This window comes from Staurois parvus, unplaced genomic scaffold (assembly GCF_062004578.1).
Source record: "Staurois parvus isolate SC_StPar_1 unplaced genomic scaffold, SC_StPar_1.0 ptg000263l, whole genome shotgun sequence".
NCBI classification, from domain to species: domain Eukaryota; kingdom Metazoa; phylum Chordata; class Amphibia; order Anura; family Ranidae; genus Staurois; species Staurois parvus.
The window spans coordinates 4146534-4169224 of NW_028318059.1; the positions used below are offsets into that span (position 1 = coordinate 4146534).

Genomic DNA, 22691 nt, shown 5'->3' on the forward strand with positions numbered 1-22691 from the left:
AGAGGGACAGATGCAGCATTGGACTAATGCTGCATTCACCTAGGTAAGTATAAGTGGGGGGGGAAAAAAAGTCATACTTCTTTTAACCACCTCAATACAGGGCACTTTTACTCCCTTCGTGCCCAGACCAATTTTCAGCTTTAAGCGCTCTCACACTTTGAATGATAATTACTAATGCAACACTGTACCCAATTGAAAAAAATTTTTTTTCACACAAATAGAGCTTTCTTTTGGTGGTGGTTAATTAGTGTTGGGTTTTTTATTTGTTGCGCTATAAATTAAAAAAGACAGAAAAGTTTGAAAAAACTTAGTTTTGTTTGTTTCTGTTATAAAATTTTGCAAATAAGTAATTTTTCTTCATAAATTTGGGCCAAAATGTATACTGCTACAGTGCTTTGGTAAAAATAATCCCAATCTGTGTGTATTATTTGGTATGGTACCAATCATTGAAAATTGAACACACCTGATGTACTGATGGCCTATCTCATTTCTTGAGACACTAACAAGCCAGGACAATACAAATACTCCCCAAATGACCTCTTTTTGGAAAGTAGACATTCCAATGTATTTATTAAGCTGCATGGTGAGCTTTTTTAACCTGTAATTTTTTTCCCACAATTCTTTGGAAAATGAAGAAAGTAAATAAAATTTGTTTTTTTCCCACAATTGTTATATTAACAGGTTATTCCTCTCACACGGCATATGCATGCTTGCAGCTTCACCCCAAAACACATTCTGCTGTTCCTCCTGAGTATGGGGATACCACATGTGTAAGACTTTTCCACAGCCTGGCCACACACAGCAAGCAAGCTCCCCAATGTATATTCTATGAGGCATAATGAGTCTTTTGAACATGTAATTTTTTTCCACAAGTTTTCAGAAAATTTGGAAAGAATGTAAATGTACTTTTCTTAAACAAAGTTGTCCATTTATAAAATATTTCTAACACATAGCATGTACATACCAAAAATTACACCCCAAAATACATTCTGCTACTCCTCCTGAGTATGGGGATACCACATGTGTAAGACTTTTCCACAGCCTGGTCACATACAGAGGCCCAACATCCCAGTAGCATCTTCAGGCTTCTAACACTTAGCATGTACAGTTGTGTTCAAAATAATAGCAGTCAGACATCACTAACCTGATCAATCACTGTTTTTGGTAGAAATGATATTTCTACATGGCAAATAATTTACTAGCAGGTGTAGTAGAGTAATAGAAATCCAACAGACCCAACAGTCATGACATGCATGCTGCTGATTCTGTGTAATTGAATCACTAATTGAAAGGAACATGTTCAAAATAATAGCAGTTTGGAGTTCTATTAGTGAGGTCATTCATTCTTTGAAAAACAGGTGGCAATTATTGCCCTTATTTAAGGAAGGAAGGCAGCAAATGTTGTACATGCTGGTTACAGTGCATTTCTCTCTGAAATTCTGAGGAAAATGGGTCGTTCCAGACATTGTTCAGAAGAACAGCGTACCTTGATTAAAAAGTTGATTGGAGAGGGGAAAACATATAAACAAGTGCAGAAAATGATAGGCTGCTCAGCTAAAATGATCGCAAAAGCTTTAAAATGGCAACCAAAACCTGAAAGACGTGGAAGAAAGCGAAAAACTACCATTCGAATGGACAGAAGAATAGCCAAAATGGCAAGGACTCAGCCAACAATCGGCTCCAGGAAGATCAAAGAAGGTCTAAAGTTACCTGTGAGTACTGTCACAATTAGACGCCTATGTGAAGCCAAGCTATCTGCAAGAAGCCCTCGCAAAGTCCCACTGTTGAAAAAAAGATATGTGCTGAAGAGGTTATAATTTGCCAAACAGCACATTGACTGGCCTAAAGAGAAATGGCGCAACATTTTGTGGACTGATGAAAGTGAGATTGTTCTTTTTGGGTCTAGTGGCCGGAGACCTTTTGTCAGATGACCCCCAAACACTGAATTCAAGCCACCGTACACTGTGAAGACAGTGAAGCATGGTTGCGCAAGCATCACGATATAGGGATGTTTCTCATACTACGGTGTTGGGTCTATTTATCGCATACCAGGGATCATGGATCAGTTTGAATACATCAGAATACTTGAAGAGGTCATGCTGTCTTATGCTGAAGAGGAAATGCCCTTGAAATGGGTGTTCCAACAAGACAACGACCCCAAACACACCAGTAAACGTTCAACATCTTGGTTCCAGACCAACAAGATTGACGTGATGGAGTGGCCAGCCCAATCCCTGTATCTTAATCTAATAGAAAACTTGTGGGGTGACATCAAAAATGCAGTTTCTGAGGCAAAACCAAGAAATAGAGAAGAACTGTGGAATGTAGTCCAATCATCCTGGGCTGGAATACCTATTTACAGGTGCCAGAAGTTGATTGACTCCATGCAACACAGATATACAGCAGTTCTCAAACAGTGGTTATACAACTAAATATTAATTAAGTGATTCAAAGGAAAGCAAAATTTTCAAACATTTTTCAGTTTACAGTGGGGCAAAAAAGTATTTAGTCAGCCACCAATTGCGCAAGTTCTCCCACTTAAAAAGATGAGAGAGGCCTGTAATTGGCATCATAGATAGACCTCAACTATGAGAGACAAAATGAGAAAAAAAATCCAGACAATCACATTGGCTGATTTGGAAAGAATTTATTTGCAAATTATGGTGGAAAATAAGTATTTGGTCACCTACAAACAAGCAAGATTTCTGGCTCTCACAGACCTGTTCCTTCTTCTTTAAGAGGCTCCTCTGTCCTGCACTCATTAACTGTATCAATGGGACCTGTTTGAACTTGTTATCAGTATAAAAGACACCTGTCCACAACCTCAAACAGTCACGCTCCAAACTCCTATGGTGAAGACCAAAGAGCTGTCGAAGGACACCAGAAACAAAATTATAGACCTGCACCAGGCTGGGAAGACTGAATCTGCAATAGGCAAGCAGCTTGGTGTGAACAAATCAACTGTGGGAGCAATAATTAGAAAATGGAAGACATACAAGACCACTGATAATCTCCCTCGATCTGGGGCTCCACGCAAGATCTCACCCCGTGGGGTCAAAATGATCACAAGAACGGTGAGCAAAAATCCCAGGACCACACGGGGGGACCTAGTGAATGACCTGCACAGAGCTGGGACCAACGTAACGTCGTCTACCATCAGTAACACACTACGCCACCAGGGACTCAAATCCTGCAGTGCCAGATGTGTCCCCCTGCTTAAGCCAGTGCATGTCCGGGCCCGTCTGAAGTTTGCTAGAGAGCATTTGGATGATCCAGAAGAGGATTGGGAGAATGTCATATGGTCAGATGAAACCAAAGAACACCATACCTACTGTGAAGCATGGGGGTGGCAACATCATGCTTTGGGGCTGTTTCTCCACAAAGGGACCAGGACGACTGATCCATGTACAGGACAGAATGAATGGGGCTATGTATCGTGAGATTTTGAGTGCAAATCTCCTTCCATCAGCAAGGGCATTGAAGATGAAACGTGGCTGGGTCTTCCAACATGACAATGACCCCAAACATACTGCCCGGGCAACGAAGGAGTGGCTTTGTAAGAAGCATTTCAAGGTCCTGGAGTGGCCTAGCCAGTCTCCAGATCTCAACCCCATAGAAAACCTTTGGAGGGAGTTGAAAGTCCGTGTTGCCCAGCGACAGCCCCAAAACATCACTGCTCTAGAGGAGATCTGCATGGAGGAATGGGCCAACATACCAGCAACAGTGTGTGCCAACCTTGTCAAGACTTACAGGAAACGTTTGACCTCTGTCATTGCCAACAAAGGATATATAACAAAGTATTGAGATGAACTTTTGATATTGACCAAATACTTATTTTCCACCATAATTTGCAAATAAATTCTTTCCAAATCAGCCAATGTGAGTGTCTGGATTTTTTTTCTCATTTTGTCTCTCATAGTTGAGGTCTACCTATGATGCCAATTACAGGTCTCTCTCATCTTTTTAAGTGGGAGAACTTGCACAACTGGTGGCTGACTAAATACTTTTTTGCCCCACTGTATATAGTGAATGTTTGAGTTTGTAAAGAAGAATACAAACACTGCTATTTTTTTGAACAGTCTAATATTCACTTTTCTTCATTTTTTTAGAGGAACACACATTTGTTATATTTTTCTTCATGTTTTGAATTGGAATAGAATGTGTAGTGTTCCCAATGCATTTGTGTGTATGGAAATAAAAGCTATTAGAAGGATTTTGAGCTTTATTCACTTATTTCAACACACTACTATTAGTTGAACACAACTGTATATGATCACTAGTACTTGGGAAACTTAACTCCAGCATGGCCTTCCCCTGCCTTGCTCCTCTACCGTTCTGTTTTTGTTCCTGTGCCTCACAGTCTTTCTGTGATTCATCTGGGTTTTTATCAAACTTGGCATTATTTTGTGGGCTTCCCTTTTTTGTCAGCTGCTGACAGATGACAGTTCATATCAGTGCTTGAGCAAGTTGTTGACAAGGACTGAGTGACTGCATAAAGCCCCAATCTTGACAATTCCTCATCGTCCCCCTGGTCATCACAGCCACAACTCTGGGGTTTTGAATTTAGTGACTGTTTCTGCTTGTCTCTACATTCAAGTGTTTGTAATGATTTGTTCTTAAATGCCATAGTAAGAGCATTCACTTTCTCAGCCCTACTCATGTATTCTAACATCCAACACATCTCTTTTATTTGGGTGTCATCTTTTTATAATGGTCGTACCACAAGTCCTCCTGTGCCTTCTGCTTGAAAGTACCTCTTTTAGAATACTTTTTCCCAGTCCAACGATCCAAATCCTAAACATATTTCACCACCCATGGTACTTATTTATCTATCATCTGTTCCCTTGGGGTTAGGTGGTAGAGTTTACCACAGAGAGCACTTAACATTGCAGTGTTCGTAGATTACATCTTTAATCCAGATGGTCAGACAATAGAATGCTTTCAGATAGTTCCTCCAGATAGAATTCCAGGTCTGGTTTATGGTGTCTTTTTATGACCCATATTCTGAGAACCTCAGTTGCTATCCAACTATTATTTCTTGGGACTGAGACTTGGAGTCCTATGTCAAAAGCTCACTATTAGTAATACCTATCATTAATGATGTCCATGAAGATAAAAAAAAAAAATCATTGTACGCCCTTATTTCCATTTCTATGCAAAACCTTGTGCCAAAGTTATTTCCTTCAGCATGCTTTTTCCTGCCAAACTTTGTGTCCAGGATGGTGACACTGAAGTTTTTCACTTCTCCGGAAGATACAGCCTGCTGGCTGAAAGCACAATACCATCAGTGGAAACAATGTAGCGCTACTCGCTTGTATTCAAATAAACATGTGGACAAAATAAAACACCTGGTAAATAAATATCAAATAAATGAACAAAATTGGTGTCCACTAAAGTGAAATCATGCACATAATACACACATGTGAATTAATCTAAATTCCTATGGTGAAAAAAATCAATCCTTCCAACTGAAAAACAATACGTGCTTTTACAAGTGAATATATACATATACATAAAGAATGTACATTAACATATATATGTACCTAAACATACCCCATATAGTGAATAGGTCAAAATGTGCATATATGTGAACTCAGTAAGTGCAACTGCACACAAACAAAATATATTTCCGTGTATATAAAGTCCAAATAAGGATGATCACACTCAGTTGAACAAAGAACACTCGTGCTGGTATTTGTGTGCAAAAGTGGGTTGATAGTTGAGCAGAAGATCATCTGAACACCGGCTGAATCAGCCTCTCACCATAAAGATTCGACCCTTGCGAGTCAAAACGTTTAATAGGGTCCCTCTCACAGATCCTCCAGGTAAGTATCACTCTAAACGGCTGCTCCCACTGTATATAAATCTCCCCCCAGGGATCAGCACTTCAATACTGGCTCCTTCTCCAAGCAAGATCAAATGCTGCGCAAACAACTCATATGGAACATAAAACACAAGCTTCCATTGTGTAGTATGTTTATTGCCAAGTAGTAAACAATAATAAAATGTGCACTTACATCAGAACAGTAAAATTCAGGCCCTGAATTTCACTGGGAAATTAACTTTTAGGGTCAGAGTATACCAGATGTTTTCTTTATACATTATAGTACAGAAAAAGAAGTCAGATCCTCCATCTGTTCAATGTCATTCACCCTGGTAAACCACTGAGTCGCAGTAGGAGCTGTCTGTTTCAGTTGGCTTGGGATTCATTCATGTGCTGCGTCTAGGAGGTGCTTAAGGAGAGATTTATGATAGCGTTTCTTAGCCATGGGAGTGGGGTTAAGGAGGACTGCTGCTGGGTCATTATTCAGAGATATGTCTGTAAATTTGTGTATGAGTTGGAGCACTGGCCTCCAGAAGGTCTGGAGTTTAGGGCATTCCCAGAAGATATGGAGGAGAGTGCCCGGATTTTGTTCGCATCTCCAGCAACGGTCTGGTTGATTGGGGAATAGTTTGGCCAAGACCGAAGGAGTCCTGTACCAGCAGGCAATAATTTTATAAAAGGACTCTTGATATTTGCTGCAGAGTGAAGATTTGTGCGCAAAGAAGAGGATGCGTTCTTTCTGGGGTACGGTAAAATTCATCCGCAGATCCCTCTCCCATTTTGCTAAGAAAGGGGTATTGACAGTTGCATGGAGGTCCAACAGAGTTGGACCTCCATATCAAGATGAAAGGGTACCAGAGATCGGGCCGTCCTGCAGGCAGAGCTCCTCAAAGGAGTGAAGCTGCTGAAAGAAGAGTGCCGGCCTAGGCATGGAGCATAGAAAGTGTGAGAGCTGGAGGGCTCTTCCAAGTGTCCAATGACTGACGAAGGAAAGCCAGACAAGGATGATAGGCGGAAGAATCTGTCCATCTCCGCTAATTTAGGGCCAATTATCGGGTGGGAGGCCAAGTATGCAGTGTGTGGCTTGCCAGCCCAAGGCAATCCAACGAATAGGGCTTGAGCCATCTTCCCTTCCAGTCTAACCCATAGTTTCAGTTCACCGTGTCTGCACCAGTCTACTACTCGTGTCAAATGTACAGCTGTGTAATACAGGGCAGGGCCTGGAAAGCCATTGCCGCCTTTTAGCTTTGGTTGGAACAGTACGTGGATGTTTCCTCACCATGTGAACCGTATGAACGCTGAACACACAGCGTGGAAGAAGCTCTGGGGTAAAGTCTTTAGCAGGTACAGAAGTATAGGCATTGCATTCATCTTAGGTACATTACAACAGCCAAACCAGGAAACAGCAAGACTGTCCCATTTCTGGAGGTCTGTCGCCAACGTAGTCAAGAAAGGTTGGAAAGTCAAGAGGAAAACAGCATTTAGATTGGAGGGAATTTTCGTCCCGAGATATTGTATTGAATGACTAGCTCATTTAAATGGGAATGAGGGACAAAGACTCACCAGTGTGGTTTCTGGTATGGAGACATTCAAGGCTTCTGATTTTTGAAGGTTAACTTTAAACTTGGAGAAAGCCCCATAGTGCTTCAGCTCTTGTAGCAAAGAGGGCAGTGAGGTCAGGGGATTAGCAATAAAGAATAAGAGGTTGTCAAAGTAGGCCGCCACTTTGTGTTGAAAAGCACCCGCCTGTCCTCCACTAATGTTTGGGTTGGAGTTGATGTGGGGAAGGAGAGGCTCAAGAGTGAGGACAAATAGTAGGGGAGATAGGGGGCAGTGCTGTCTGGTGCCATTCGAGATTGGGAAAGGGTCAGAGTGTAGGTAGGCCATTCACTGGCAGTGGGGTTCATGTATAAGGATGACACCCATTGCAGAATGGGTGTTTGCATTCCGACAGAGCGGAGTGTCTCCTGAAGAAACCTCCAGTCCACTTGATCAAACGCCTTTTCAGCGTCAGTGGACAAGAGCAGTAGAGGGACGCAGGATCTCTTAGCTTTCTCTATAACATTCAGAGTGTGGATAGTGTTGTCTTTGGATTCTCTCATCTGTATAAAACCCACCTGGTCAGGTGCAATGAGACGTTGCATTAGAGCATTCAAGCACATGGCCAAGATTTTTGTAAAGAGTCTAATGTCGCTGTTCTAAAGGGAAATTGGTCTATAACTCGAGCACAACAGTGGGTCTTTATCAGGTTTTGGGATCACAGCGATAGAAGCACGTAACATGTCCTGTGGGATAACATATCCCACTAGCATAGCAATGGAGGACAAAAATGAGGTGTCAGGTATTCCTGGTATGTTTTATAGTAAAGCAGAGGGAATTCGTCAGGCCCGGGAGCCTTCCCTGGTTGGGTAGAAGCAATTTCTGTGGCAAATTGTGCTGTCGTATTGGATTGAGAAAGTGTCTCCTGTTCTTCAGGGGGAGGGTAGGGAGATTAGCATCCTGGGGGGGGGGGGGGGGGCAATAGAGGCGGGTTGGAAGATAAATTTAATTATCAGGAGGTCTAGTGCTAGAATTATTGCTCTTGCTCCGACGTTCGTGGTGATACTTCACATGTGTGGACTTGGCCTACTTATGCGTTCACCACTACGTGTGAGCACGGGGGGGACGTTAAACTTTTTTTTTTATTATTATTTATTTTTATTATTTGCACTGTCCCTTTAAAACATTTGTAATCACTTTTATTCTTATGCATGCATCCCTTGTGAAAGAAATAATTAGTGTCAGGTCCTCTATATGGAGAGATATCGGGTCAATAAGACCCCACATCTCTCCTCTGCAATGTAAAGCATTAGATCAAAAAAAGCATTGATCTGCTTTAAAAAAAAAAGAGAGAAAAAAAAATATGGCCGGAACTGGAAGTGACATCGCTCCGGTCCTCCAAGGGCATAGAGATGAGTGGAGGCCATCTTTCCTTCAGTAATCTCTATGCCCAGCGCCAGGATTGTTTGATGGTTTCTCAGGTAAGGTTGAGAACTACCGAGTGGCGGCAGCAGTGGGCGGTGGCGAGGGGCGGCAGCAGCGAGGGGGCGGGTTTTTTTTTTGCTCCTATATTGGTGCTTTTTTCATATTGGCCAACGGACGATAGGTGTGTTTTAGGCCGAAACGTTTTGGCCAATGAAATTTCGCTGCATCCCTAAGTACAAAAGTCAGAGATATTAAATATTAGTGTCTCAAAGTTGGAGAATACAATATTACAAAATGAATTTCCTTTCACATGGAGGGAAAAAGAACTAAAATATTTAGGCATAAAGTTGAACTCGTCTCTTAAAAATATATACCTGGTAAATTATATCCCATTAATAAATGACATAAAGAACGAGCTGAGGGGAAGCTCACAAAGATCACTCTCCTGGATAGGAAAAATAAACTTTGTGAAAATGGTGATAATACCAAAAATCTTGTATAAATTTATATTTCAATATTTTTATTGAAAATCTGTAGAAACATTATACAGAAATACAGGAAACATAACCCACCCACATGATGAGTTGTAGTAAACAATCAACGTTATGGAATGTGTAGTTACATAATAATATATCGACCAATAATGTAGTGAACAATAAACTGGAAACCCCAGTAGGGTTTGGTCGAGTTTAAGCAACTATTCCATTAATCAAAAGATGTGGGTATTATCATATAAACAGTTAACAAAGGTAGAGAGACCGGAAATTAAAGAAAGAACTGAAAAAGAGGGTAGAGAATAAAGCTAAAAAAAGAAAAAGAAAGAAAGAGGGCCAGCCAAAAGTCAATTAAATAACAGAGAGATACCTAATCCATGGTTCCCAGGTGTTCTCAAATATAGAGGTTTTCATAATTATACTAGTAAGTTTATAATTAATCATAATCCAATTAAGTTTCTGTTTGACCAAGTCCAGCGGAATTTTTGACTGTTTCCAACGTTTAGCTATAGTAATTCTTGTCGCCGACAAAATATAAAGAATTAATTTAACTGAATTCTTAGGAATATCAATGGGCAATAGATGAAATAAGGCTATTTCAGGGGATCTGCGTATATTAATTCTGGTTACTGAGTAAATAAAGTTAAATAAACTGATCCAAAATCTATTTACCACAGGACATTTCCACCATATGTGGAGCATAGTACCCTCTTGCCGCAGTGTCGAAAACAGCTGGGTGACAACATAGATGGGTACATTTTAGCAAGACGTGTAGGAACTAGATACCATCGAAGAAGCAGTTTGTAGTTAGATTCAATAAGTGTGGTGTTAATCGAGATTTTAGCTACATTACATTAGCTGTAGTCTGCCAAGTGTCCAAATCTAGAGAACTATTCAAATCCCTTTCCCACTGTACCATATAAGAAAGCTTAACATGTGGATCAACAAGGGAAGCATAAATATTAGATAGGTGACCTTTTAACATCCCAGTAGCCCTGCAGGAGATTTCTAGAGGAGTAAGTATACAGGGTTCTATTAGTAATTTGAGTTTACTAGTTATAAAAGATATAATTTGATGATAGCAAAACATTTCAAATAGTCTCCAATACGCAAAAAACCCTTATTAATCCACCACTGAAACACAGATGGTGTTAGAGTAAGATTTCCCGTCTAGGTACCATGATCGGTAAAGTCCAAAAATAATATAATAGTCTTGGCAGAAAAGTCATTTTAATGGAATTCTACCAAACCAGGATAAGGGAAGATCCACCCAGTCATGTAAGTCAGTCTTAAGTCTTTTAAAAATAGAGTGGTAGTTAGCATTATATAGCGATGAGATAGAGCTCGTGAGATGAATCCCTAAATAGGCGAGAGAGCGGGGGCCCACTGAAAATCAAAGTAGTCCCGAAGATATTGAACCTCCGAATTAGGTAAAGAAATATTTAAAGCAATTGTTTTAGAGGAATTAAGAGTAAGACCCGAGGCCATAGAAAATCGATGAATTAAATGGAGGAGACTAGGTAGAGATGTTCGAGGAGCAGATATATACATAAGGACATCATCAACAAATAAGGCACATTTATGATCTCGTTGGCCACAATAGATACCAGAAATAGTAGGGTCAGAACAGATAGCAATAGCAAGTGGTTCCATTGCCAATGCAAAAAGTAGAGGGGAAAGGGGGCAGCCCTGTCTAGTACCTCTCTCGATAGATAGAGGGGCTGAATTGTATCCAAGAACAGAAACCTGAGCTGAAGGATTATAATATAGAGCCCGCACTAAAGTCAAAAAGGAGAGGCCAAACCCAAACGCACCCAACATCTGAAATAAATAGTCCCAAGATAAGCTGTCGAATGGAGATCTAACGATAACAGTAGGACTTCCCTCGGTAATGAGTTATCCCAATTAGATTGTACAGCTGACAGCAGTGCCAGAGTTCGACAAATTTGATCTAGTGTTTGTCGACCGCTAATAAATCCCGATTGATCATCATGAATATAAAGCGCAAAAAATGTATGAAGGCGGAGTGCCAAAACTTTAGTAAGGATCTTGAGATCACAATTAATTAAGGAAATAGGACGATAATTAGACTACAGTAGCATCTTTGAGTTTAGGAATGACACTAATGAACGCTATATTTTCATCGGAAGGTACCACTCCCTCATCTCGTAAATAAAGTAGAGGGCCATATGTGGAATCAGGAGGTCAGGGAAAGCTTTAAAATAGGCATGAGAAAGGCCGTCCGGTCCTGGGGATTTATGAGGTGCGAGGTTTTTAAGGCATTCCGAATTTCCAAGTAATAGGCTGTTCCATTAAGTTTCTATGGGCCTCTTGAAGAGAAGGAAGAATGACAGATCTCAGGAAACTTTTGGAAGATGAAGAAATGTCCCCTTGAGGCAAACGGCACAGATCAGTATAGAAAGAGTGAAACTTTTGGAGAATCTTACTGGGATCTTGAGACTGAGTACCAGTATTTAGTCTGATTTTGGGGAGAGCCACTTGAGAATGTTTGGGAGAGAGCTTACGCACTAATAAGGTGCCTGGCCTGTCTCTCTAAGTGAAAAATTTATGATTGGACCATTGTAACTGATTGTCGGCTGTAGTGATAATGCATAGGTTAAGTTCTAACGGGGCTTGGTCAAGTTTAACTAATAAATTCTGTTTGTGTTGAGTAACAAGGTCAGTGTATACTTGAGTTTTAGTTAAAACTAAGTTATTGCAAGCTTTTTTAAGTCGTGAGGAAAGTTGAATAAGAAACCCCCTGACAGAGACCTTATGAGCCGCCCAATTAATAGCCGGAGTCGTATCGCCTGCCTTATTGATTTCAAAATACAAATGTGTAGAAATATCCTGACAGTATGAAGCGTTGCCCAAGATAGATTCGTTAAGGCGCCAATGAGGAGCAGTCCTCCCATGCGTTCAGGATGAGAGTGTTAAATAAACCGGGTCATGGTCAGACCAAGGTGTGGAAAGAATTTTAACTGTGAGCATTCTGGAAAGTGAGCGTGTATGGAGGAATATGTGATCAATGCGGGAATAGCAATTATGAGCCCTAGAGAAATGAGAATAATCTCGAGAAGTTGGGTTAGCTTCTCTCCAGGCATCGATGAGATCGTAGCGATATGAAAGCTGGGCAAACTTACGGCTCTGTCTAGAAGGGGACTGAAGCATGGCGGTTCGGGATCAATCCAGTATCTGATCTAATGCTAAGTTAGAGTCACCAGCCAAAATAACATCGCCCTCAAGCTCTGAGGCCAAAGAGCTCAATAAAGAATGAATAAATTCCATCTGATTAGTATTTGGAGCATAGTATATTAAAAAACTGAGTTTCCGCCCAAGTGACCTTTCACCAGAAGATAGCGTCCCTCCCGATCCCTAATAATTTCAGATTCAGTAAACGACAAACGGCGGGATAAGCAAAGGGCAACCCCTCGTTTCTTCTCCGTGGCATTAGCAAAGTAACAAAGGGGGTAGTCTTTGTGGACATATTGTGGGGTAAAAGAAGGGGGAAAATGTGTTTCCTGAAGGGCTACAATATCCGCCCCAAAAGAGCGGTATGAATTAAAGGCCTTAATACGTTTGGAGGGAGAATTGAACCTCTGAACATTATTAGACAGCAATCGGATGACCCCTCTTCAGACCATTGGGGAGACATGGTCAACAATTGACGAACTATAGTTGGTGAGAGCTATCCACTCCTAGAGCACAGGAAATATTAGGATTAACCAGTAATAAGGACAGCTGACCCTCAAGGAAAAAAAGGAAAGAAAAAATAGTCCAAAGAAAAAGAAGTGAAAGAAAACCCCCCCAAAAAAACCCAATATCAGCATAATGCAGCATTAAAGCAACCGAAATCCCACAAGCACCATTGTCAGCAGATAGACATATTGCAACAGCAAAAACAGCCATATAGAGAGGGAGAGAAAAAAAATTATATTAGTCTTCCCTCCCCTCCTCTTCCCTCCCCCATTCCTCCCAAAACAGCCTAACAGTGGTGGCTAATGCTCCCAAAGGAACCACTGAGAAGCCACCATATTATAGACTATATTACAAAGCCTGAAAATCAAAACGTAAATGTAAACGTAACGAATATTCCTCCGCACCAAGTGGGAAAGTAGTGGCTTGAGAGACCTCCGCTTCTGGATAGTGATCGGAGAAACATCAGCAAATACTTGAATTTTATGTCCCGCAAGTTCCAGCTCCGGAGTTTCTCTACTATATTTCATGACAGCTTCCTTGACTCAGAAAAAATGTGGTTAACAATAACATCCCTAGGAGGCCCCCCCCTGTCTAGGGGGGATCAAATCTCTATGTATACGATCAATTTCTGTATGAAGATCATCAATTTCAGTCATCGCGGATCGCATGAGGGATTGGGCACAGCTAGTGAGCTCTTTGATTGATTCAGGGAGCCCTCGGATATGGAAATTATAACGTCTGGCCCGGTTCTCTAGATCATCAGTTTTAGAATAAGCTTACTCCAACCGATCCTGTACATAGGTAATCATATTGGAATTTTGGGATACGTTGTGGACTGTCGCATCAACTTTAGATTCAATACTGTCAAGGCGTTGGCCCAATTCCTGGAAATCTTGCTTGAGATCAGCCGCCAATCTAGTAGTAGCTCTAATTGGCGTTTGTAGTAGATCAGCAAAACGAGTGATAAGGGTCGCATCTCCCGAGTATTATGGTGGAGCCGGTGGGAGTTTTGGAGAGTTCTCAGGGCTATCAGGGTCAGGTTCCACACCACTGCTCTGGCTGAAAAAGATAGCTGCTATCTCATTATCCAATGGAGAAGACATAGGGGAGTCTTGGCCTAGTGAGCTGGCCGAAGCCTTGGACACTGGTATAACAGGGCTAGAAGGAGATTGGGGGGCCGCAGAGGGTCACTCACCCCAGCAGAAGAGGCCACCATGTCACGATCCTGGCCCGTTGCTGCAGGAGGGCCAAGTTTTGCCCGCTGTGGGAGAGATGCTGTCTGCAGGGATGCAGTGGAGGCTGCAGGGGCCAAGCCGGGCATCCGCTTAGGTCCCCTGCCCGCCACAGGGTTCGGGTATTGAGAACCACTACAGCCCCTCCCAGCTACTGGCCCTGGCATGGGGACAAGGCTCTGGGGGTCCCGATCCAGACCAGGGAGGATTGCGGTGCTTGTGGGGCTCGGTACCCGAATATGGGCTCAATAAGTGCTGGGGGTGGGCGGAGCGGTTATCGGATCATGCGTACTGGCCGCCCGCGCATGCGCACTCCTTGTATAAGTTTAATATGCTCCCGATATACACTGCTCAAAAAAATTAAAGAAACACTTTAAAAACACATCAGATCTCAATGGGGAAAAATATCATGCTGGTTAGCTATAGTGTTATGGACTGGGTAATGTGTTAGGAGCATCAGGATGCCCCATTGTTTGATGGAAATGAAAATTATCAACCTACAGAGGACTGAATTCAAAGACACCCCGAAAATCAAAGTGAAAAAATGGTTCAGCAGGCTAGTCTATTTTGTTGAAATTTCATTGCAGCAACTCAGAATGGTAGTTTGAATGGCCCCCACGTGCTTGTATGCATGCCTGACAACATCGGGGCATGCTCCTAATGAAACAATGGATGGTGTCCTGGTGTCCAGATCTGGACCAAGGCATCACTGAGCTGCTGGACAGTCTGAGGTGCAACCTGGCAGTGTTAGATGGACCGAAACATGATATCCCAGAGGTGTACTATTGGATTTAGGTCAGGCGATCGTGGTGGCCATTCAATGGTATCAATTCCTCCATCCCCCAGGAACTGCCTGCATACTCTCGCCACATGAGGCCGGGCATTGTTGTGCACAAGGAGGAACCCAGGACCCACTGCATCAGCGTAGGGTCTGGGAATGGGTCCAAGGATTTCATCCAGATACCCAATGGCAGTCAGGGTGCCATTGTTTAGCTTGTAGAGGTCTGTGCTTCCCTCCATGGACATGTGTCCCCCGACCGTCACTGACCCACCACCAAAACGGTCATGCTGAATGATGTTACAGGCAGCATAATGTTCTCCACGGCTTCTCCAGACCCTTTCATGTCTGTTACATGTGTTCATGGTGAACCTGCTCTCATCTGTGAAAAGCACAGGTTAGCAGTGGTAGACCTGCTAATTCTGGTGTTCAATAACAAGTGCCAGGCAGTGAGCACAGGGCCCACTAGAGGACGTCAGGCCCTCAGGCCACCCTCATGAAGTCTGTTTCTGATTGTTTTGTCAGAGACATTCACACCAGTGGCCTGCTGGAGGTTATTTTGTAGGGTTCTGGCAGTGCTCATCCTGTTCATCCTTGCACAAAGGAGCAGATACCAGACCTGCTGAAGGGTTAAGGACCTTCTATGGCCCTGTCTAGCTCTCCTAGAGTAACTGCCTGGCTCCTGGAATCTCCAGCATGCTCTTGAGACTGTACTGGGAGACACCACAAACCTTCTGGCAATGGCACGTATTGATCTGCCATCCTGGAGGAGTTGGACTGCCTGTGCAACTTCTGTAGGGCTCAGGTATCGCCTCATGGTACAAGTAGTGACACTGACCCTAGCCAAATGCAAAACTAGAGAAAAACAGTCAGAAAAGATGAGTAGGGGAAAAAATGTCATTCTCCTCTGTAAAACCATTCCTGTTTTGGGGGTCATCACATTGTTGCCCATCTAGTGCACCTGTTGTTAATTTCATTAACACCAAAGCAGCTGAAACAGAATAACAACCCCCTCTGCTACTTAACTGACCAGATGAATATCCCAGGAGTTTAATTGGCTTGATGCTATACTCTGATTAAAAAGTGTTCATTTAATTTTTTTGAGCAGTGCATATCCCAATGACATATTTTGGGACCCTACAAAAAATAATATTAAGATATATATGGACAGGTAAAAAACCGAGAGTAAAATAAGACGTCCTGTGCAAAGATAAATCAGATGGAGGTTTAAATATGCCAGATTTTAAGAGATACTGTTATTCGGTAATACTATCACAGGTGGCAGATTGGATATACAGTTGTGTTCAAAATAATAGCAGTGTGTTGAAAAAAGTGAATAAAGCTCAAAATCCTTCTAATAGCTTTTATTTCCATACACACAAATGCATTGGGAACACTACACATTCTATTCCAAATCAAAACATGAAGAAAAATATATCAAATTTGTGTTGTTCCTCCAAAAAAAATTGAAGAAAAGTGAATATTAGACTGTTCAAAAAAATAGCAGTGTTTGTATTCTTCTTTACAAACTCAAACATTCACTATATAAACTGAAAAATGTTTGAAGATTTTGCTTTCCTTTGAATCACTTAATGAATATTTAGTTGTATAACCACTGTTTCTGAGAACTGCTGTACATTTGTGTTGCATGGAGTCAACCAACTTCTGGAACCTGTGAACAGGTATTCCAGCTCAGGATGATTGGACTACATTCCACAGTTCTTCTCTATTTCTTGGTTTTGCCTCAGAAACTGCATTTTTGATGTCACCCCACAAGTTTTCTATTGAATTAAGATCCGGGGATTGGGCTGGCCACTCCATAACATCAATCTTGTTGGTCTGGAACCAAGATGTTGCACGTTTATTGGTGTGTTTGGGGTCGTTGTCTTGTTGGAACACCCATTTCAAGGGCATTTCCTCTTCAGCATAAGGTAGCATGACCTCTTTAAGTATGCTGATGTATTCAAACTGATCCATGATCCCTGGTATGCGATAAATAGGCCCAACACCGTAGTATGAGAAACATCCCCTTGTCGTGATGCTTGCGCAACCATGCTTCACTGTCTTCACAGTGTACTATGGCTTGAATTCAGTGTTTGGTGGTCGTCTGACAAACGGTCTCTGGCCACTAGACCCAAAAAGAACAATCTTACTTTCATCAGTCCACAAAATGTTGCGCCATTTCTCTTTAGGCCAGTCAATGTGCTGTTTGGCAAATTTTAACCTCTTCAGCACATATCTTTTTTTCAACAGTGGGACTTTGCGAGGGCTTCTTGCAGATAGCTTGGCTTCAGATAGGCGTCTTCTAATTGTGACAGTACTCACAGGTAACTTTAGACCTTCTTTGATCTTCCTGGAGCTGATTGTTGGCTGAGTCCTTGCCATTTTGGCTATTCTTCTGTCCATTCGAATGGTAGTTTTTCGCTTTCTTCCACGTCTTTCAGGTTTTGGTTGCCATTTTAAAGCTTTTGCGATCATTTTAGCTGAGCAGCCTATCATTTTCTGCACTTGTTTATATGTTTTCCCCTCTCCAATCAACTTTTTAATCAAGGTACGCTGTTCTTCTGAACAATGTCTGATATGACCCATTTTCCTCAGAATTTCAGAGAGAAATGCACTGTAACCAGCATGTACAACATTTGCTGCCTTCCTTCCTTAATTAAGGGCAATAATTGCCACCTGTTTTTCAAAGAATGAATGACCTCACTAATAGAACTCCAAACTGCTATTATTTTGAACATGCCCCTTTCAATTAGTGATTCAATTACACAGAATCAGCAGCATGCATATCATGACTGTTGGGTCTGTTGGATTTCTATTACTCTACTACACCTGCTAGTAAATTATTTGCCATGTAGAAATATCATTTCTACCAAAAACAGTGATTGATCAGGTTAGTGATGTCTGACTGCTATTATTTTGAACATAACTGTATAATATAAAAAAGGGAAAAGATGGGTAAAAATAGAAAGCAGACTTAGTGAGGCACCATTAGATAAATTGTATTTGGATTCAAATAACACTAGCACATTAACATGTTTAGGGAATGGGATGTAATTCACGGACAAATGGGATGGGAGTATAATTCACTGTTAATTCCACTTGTAGGAACAAGTTTTTTTGCATTGGGGAAAGAGGAAATATCAGGAAAATGGATAAAGGATGGAGATGCACAGTTAAAGGATATTATGAAGAAGGGGGAAATATGTTCTTTTCAAGAATTGAAACACAAAAAATATTTATTTTATGTATTAGATGAGTGGCGATATTTTCAATTAAGACATTTTGTAATGGCATTTCCACAACCAGTAAGAGTTGTAGAGGACCTACATCCATTTGAACAGATGTTGAGTTCAGGTACTGTACAGAAACACAGTTCATCACGTATGTACAAAATATTCACTAATATATCCAGACCTATCACTCCGTTGTTTTTGGAGAGATGGGAGACTGAACTTGGAACCCAATTGAATTAACAGCAAAGAAGGAAAATATTTAATTAGGCACACGGGGCAGTGGATATGAAAATTGTAGAAAATAAATAAATATAAATTCTTGGCAAGATGGTACATTACACCTAGATATAATGGAAAAAAATTAAGAACCTGGAAGGGATGGAGCGAATTTAAAACCTCAAAAAGGTATATAGAGCTGAAGGGAGAGTTAAATAGAGAGAAAGATAAACTGAGAGACAAAGTTGTGAAGAGAAGAGGGAAGAAGAATAAGAAGAGAAAAGAGAGTGAGAATATATGTAGCTTAGAAGAACTGAAAGAGAAAAAGAAGATAAGAGAGGGTAATGCGAGAGGAGGTGGGGAAGGGGATGGGGGAAGGATTGTGGGGATATGGTATGGGGAAAGGGGGAAAAAAGGAAATTGTTGAATGTTATGATATTATGTAAGGATTTTTAAATATTTGTATGTAAATGAAGCTAATAAAAATTAAAAGAAAAAAAAACAAATTGGTGCATATTATTTAGTCTGTAGGAAAGTTATAGAGTCTACAAACTATGATATGTATATTTAAAATTGATCAAATCTTATTTTTTAAAAACTTCAGCTCCGAAAGAATTTATCCCCATCATAACCAAATAATGTTTTGCTATTTGACACCTCAGTGCTGTCTAAAAATCAAATTTAATATTTTTTCACACAATATCTTCTGTTATAAAAACATATTCAATAAAAAAATCTAATTTCTTCATAGATTTAGGTCAAAATGTATTCTGCTACATGTCTTTGGTAAAAAAAAATCCTATTAAGAGTATATTATTTACTCTTTAAAAAAGTTATAGCATCCACAAACTATGGAATGTATATTTGAAAATTGATCATTCCTAATGTACTGACAGCAGATCGCATTTCTTGAGGCCCTTAAAATGTTAGGACAGTAGAAATAATTACCTGTTTTTGGAACATAGACAGTCTGAGGTATTTAGTAAGAGGCATTGCAAGTTTTTTGAAGTTTGTAATTTTTTTTGTCACAATTTTTTGGAAAATAAAGAAATCAAATTTATTTTTTCACAATTTTGTTTTGTACATACCATCTCCAGCTTAGTATAGAAGCATGGTATGATTGGTGTGGTGGTGACCAGGGACACTGACTGGTGACAGCACATTAAAAAAAAAATACTTTCATCAGAGTAGTTCAATGTTACCATAGTAACATTGTACTACTCTGGGGGTGGTTGATCAGGGAATTTATTTTTGTTGGCCTGACCACCAACATTCCCCTGAGCCTGCGCACTGGCCGTCCTACTGAATCCACCTACTGGCCATCCCGCCGAGTCCTATAGTGCACCCACTTTTATTTTAACACTCTTACAACTTAATATATCCTCCATCCCATGTTCTCTTCCAAACCCATTTCCTCCAATCCCATCTCCTCCATCCCACAGCCTCTTCCTCCTCCATCCCATGTCCTACTCTAGACCCATCTCTACCATCCCATGTCCTCCTCTTCCAGTCTCATCTCCCTCATCCCATGTCCCATCTCCTCCATCCCACGTCCTCCTCCAGTCCCATCTCCTCCATCCTATGTCCTCCTCCAGTCCCATCTCCTCCATCCTATGTCCTTCCTCCTCCATTCCATGTCCTCCTGCCCCAGTCCCATCTCCACCATCCCATGTCCTCCTCTTCCAGTCTCATCTCTTCCATCTCATGTCTTCCTCCTCTTCCATCACATGTCCACTTCCACCTCCAGTCCCATCTCCTTCATCCCACGTCCTTCTCCAGTTACATCTCCTCGATCCCACATCCTCCTCCTCCTGCAGTCCCATCTCTTCCATCCTATGTCCTCCACCAGTCCCATCTCCTCCATCCTCTTCCTCCAGTCCCATCTCCTCCATCCCATGTGCTTCTCCTTCTCCAGTCCATTCCCCCCCATCCCATCTCCTCCTCTTCGACTTTCATCTGCCGATCCCACGTCCTCCTCTTCCAGTCTCATCTCCCCATCACATGTGTCCCCCCACCCCAGGCCACCCCCATCACATGTCATTCTCCATTCCATGTCCTCCTCCATCTCCCTCATTCCATGTCCTCCTTCTTCAGTCTCATCTACCAGCTATGTCGGTCCTTTCTCGCAGTGTCCTCCTTCTGTAGGCCTTCTATCCCTCCTGCGCCAGCAGTACAGCCCTGATCCAGGTGATATACTTCTGTGTACGGTCCCTCCTCAGTCCCGGGGCTCACGTCGCTCTCTCCAGACACACCGTTCCCATCGATCACACTTCAATATTCAAACTTACCGCTGAAAATCTCTCACCCTGCTGTAGCTTACTCCCCGATTCACCAAAGGGGGCAGGTCTGTATGGCACAACAAGTGCACGCGATTGGACAGACTGTGGCGGGGGTGGAGAATTGTGGTGGGGGGATGTTGGAGAAGGCCAGGAGAGAGAGAGCAGTGGGGAAAGGTGCAGCAGCTGGAAGAGAGAGCAGGCAGGGCTGCTGCAGTACCTGTGGGTCCAATTTCCATGACACAGCGTAGCAAATATTCAGACAGTGCGGGTTCAAGGGGCAGCTGCTTTGGACCCCACAAAAATGACTGGGCCCAGGGCAGCCGCCCCTTTTTCCCCTCATTAAAGATGGCCCTGGTTGGGGGCAGGGCCCCCTACTTGTGTATGGTCTGTCCCCCTCTTATGGCTGCCCTGATTGTACCAGCAATGCTTTCAACTGTCATGAATGCCTTAAGTTCATGACAGCTGTAAATACTAGTGCTCTGTGATTGGCTATAGCTAATCACATGGTACAGGGTGTTGTAGGCCAATCACAGCTCACTAGTAAAGCAAGCAAAGCTGTTATGAATTATATTGACTCATAACAGCTTTGTTGGCATAGCGATCACCAGGGCCCGAGTACCAAGATCCCCATTCTGCTGTATCCACTGGATACAGCAGTCACATGGGAGGGGGCACACATTGCCCCCCTGTGTCTGCACAGGCAAAATTATGTATGTCACTTTGCCTGTACATGCCGCCCGCCCACAGTAAAAGTTCTGTGGACAGTCAAGCAAGTGGTTAAGAGCCCTAAAATGCCAGGACAGTACATATATCTGCTAAACTACCTCTTTTTGGAAAGCAGACAGTCCAAGGTATATAGTAAGAGGCATCGCGAGTTTTTTAAAGTTGTAATTTTTTGTCACAATGTTTTCAGAAAATTAAGAAATTAAATAAAATTTGTGTTTTTTCCCATTTTTTTGTGTGCATACTGTCATCAGTGCAGTCCAGCATCATCATATTAATTTTTTATTAAATGTTTAAAACTTTATTTTAACATACTTTCATCAGAGTAATTCAATATTACTTGAGTGACACTGTACTAATCTGGGGGAGGGGGGGGGGCTAGTGAACAGGGATTTTTTTACACTAGTGACCACTGGAACAGCAATCATTTGAACTGTCATGAATGGGTTTCCATTCATGACAGCTTGCTTTCTGTTGACATGTTGTGATTGGCTACAGCTAATCACATGGTACAGGGTGCCAAGTACCATGTGATAGCTGTCGGCCAACCACAGCATCACTACAGAAAACACAGCTGTTATGAAGGAGCTTGTAAACCTGCCTTCACTCCACCATTGCCAGGTGTAGAAAACAGCTTATCTCCTCGGTATATACAACCTTATGGACAGCATTCCTCCTTTGCCTATGTAAGGCTGCCACCTGGTACTCTGTTGGCACAGGTTTTACCAGGTGAATATTCAAGCTTCAGAATTTCAGCTGCAAGCCTGCTTTAAGCTGTCATTTGAGCATATTTGGAGGTTCTTACCCTTGTTTTTATGGACAGTTTTGTTTGCTGTGTTGTTGCCCACCCCTCAGTTTATTGCTTGGGACTGTCCTATTGTCTAATGCCCAGTTTCCTGTACAGCATGATTAAGATAAAGAGAATTTTGGCTTACCTGTAAATTTCTTAGATTTCAGTACATTACAGGACACAGGACCCTCTCCTCTGTTGCTATAGTTACTACTTTTTGCTTGTGAAAAAACTGGGGTCTTACAGAGAGGGTGGAGTTGTATGAGCTTGCACTGGGGGGGGGAGGGGGGTTGCCTGGGGGTGGCCGTAGCAGAGTTTTTCCCAGTGTCCTATCACCTGCATATAACCAATGGGCTATGAGCACTGCCCTGTAGATATTGAAAACAATCCTAGAACTGATATTTGATAGCTGAATTAAACTTTTAGTTGAAAATGTAAAACATTTATTTAGAGTGT

The 22691-nt window shown here is 41.9% G+C and overlaps 1 protein-coding gene across 1 annotated transcript in view; it reads left to right on the forward strand.

Moving 5' to 3' along the window:
* PLEKHH3 (pleckstrin homology, MyTH4 and FERM domain containing H3) overlaps positions 1–22691 on the forward strand; it is a 361278-nt gene that overhangs the window by 211501 nt on the left and 127086 nt on the right. The gene's annotated exons all lie outside the window — the stretch shown is intronic.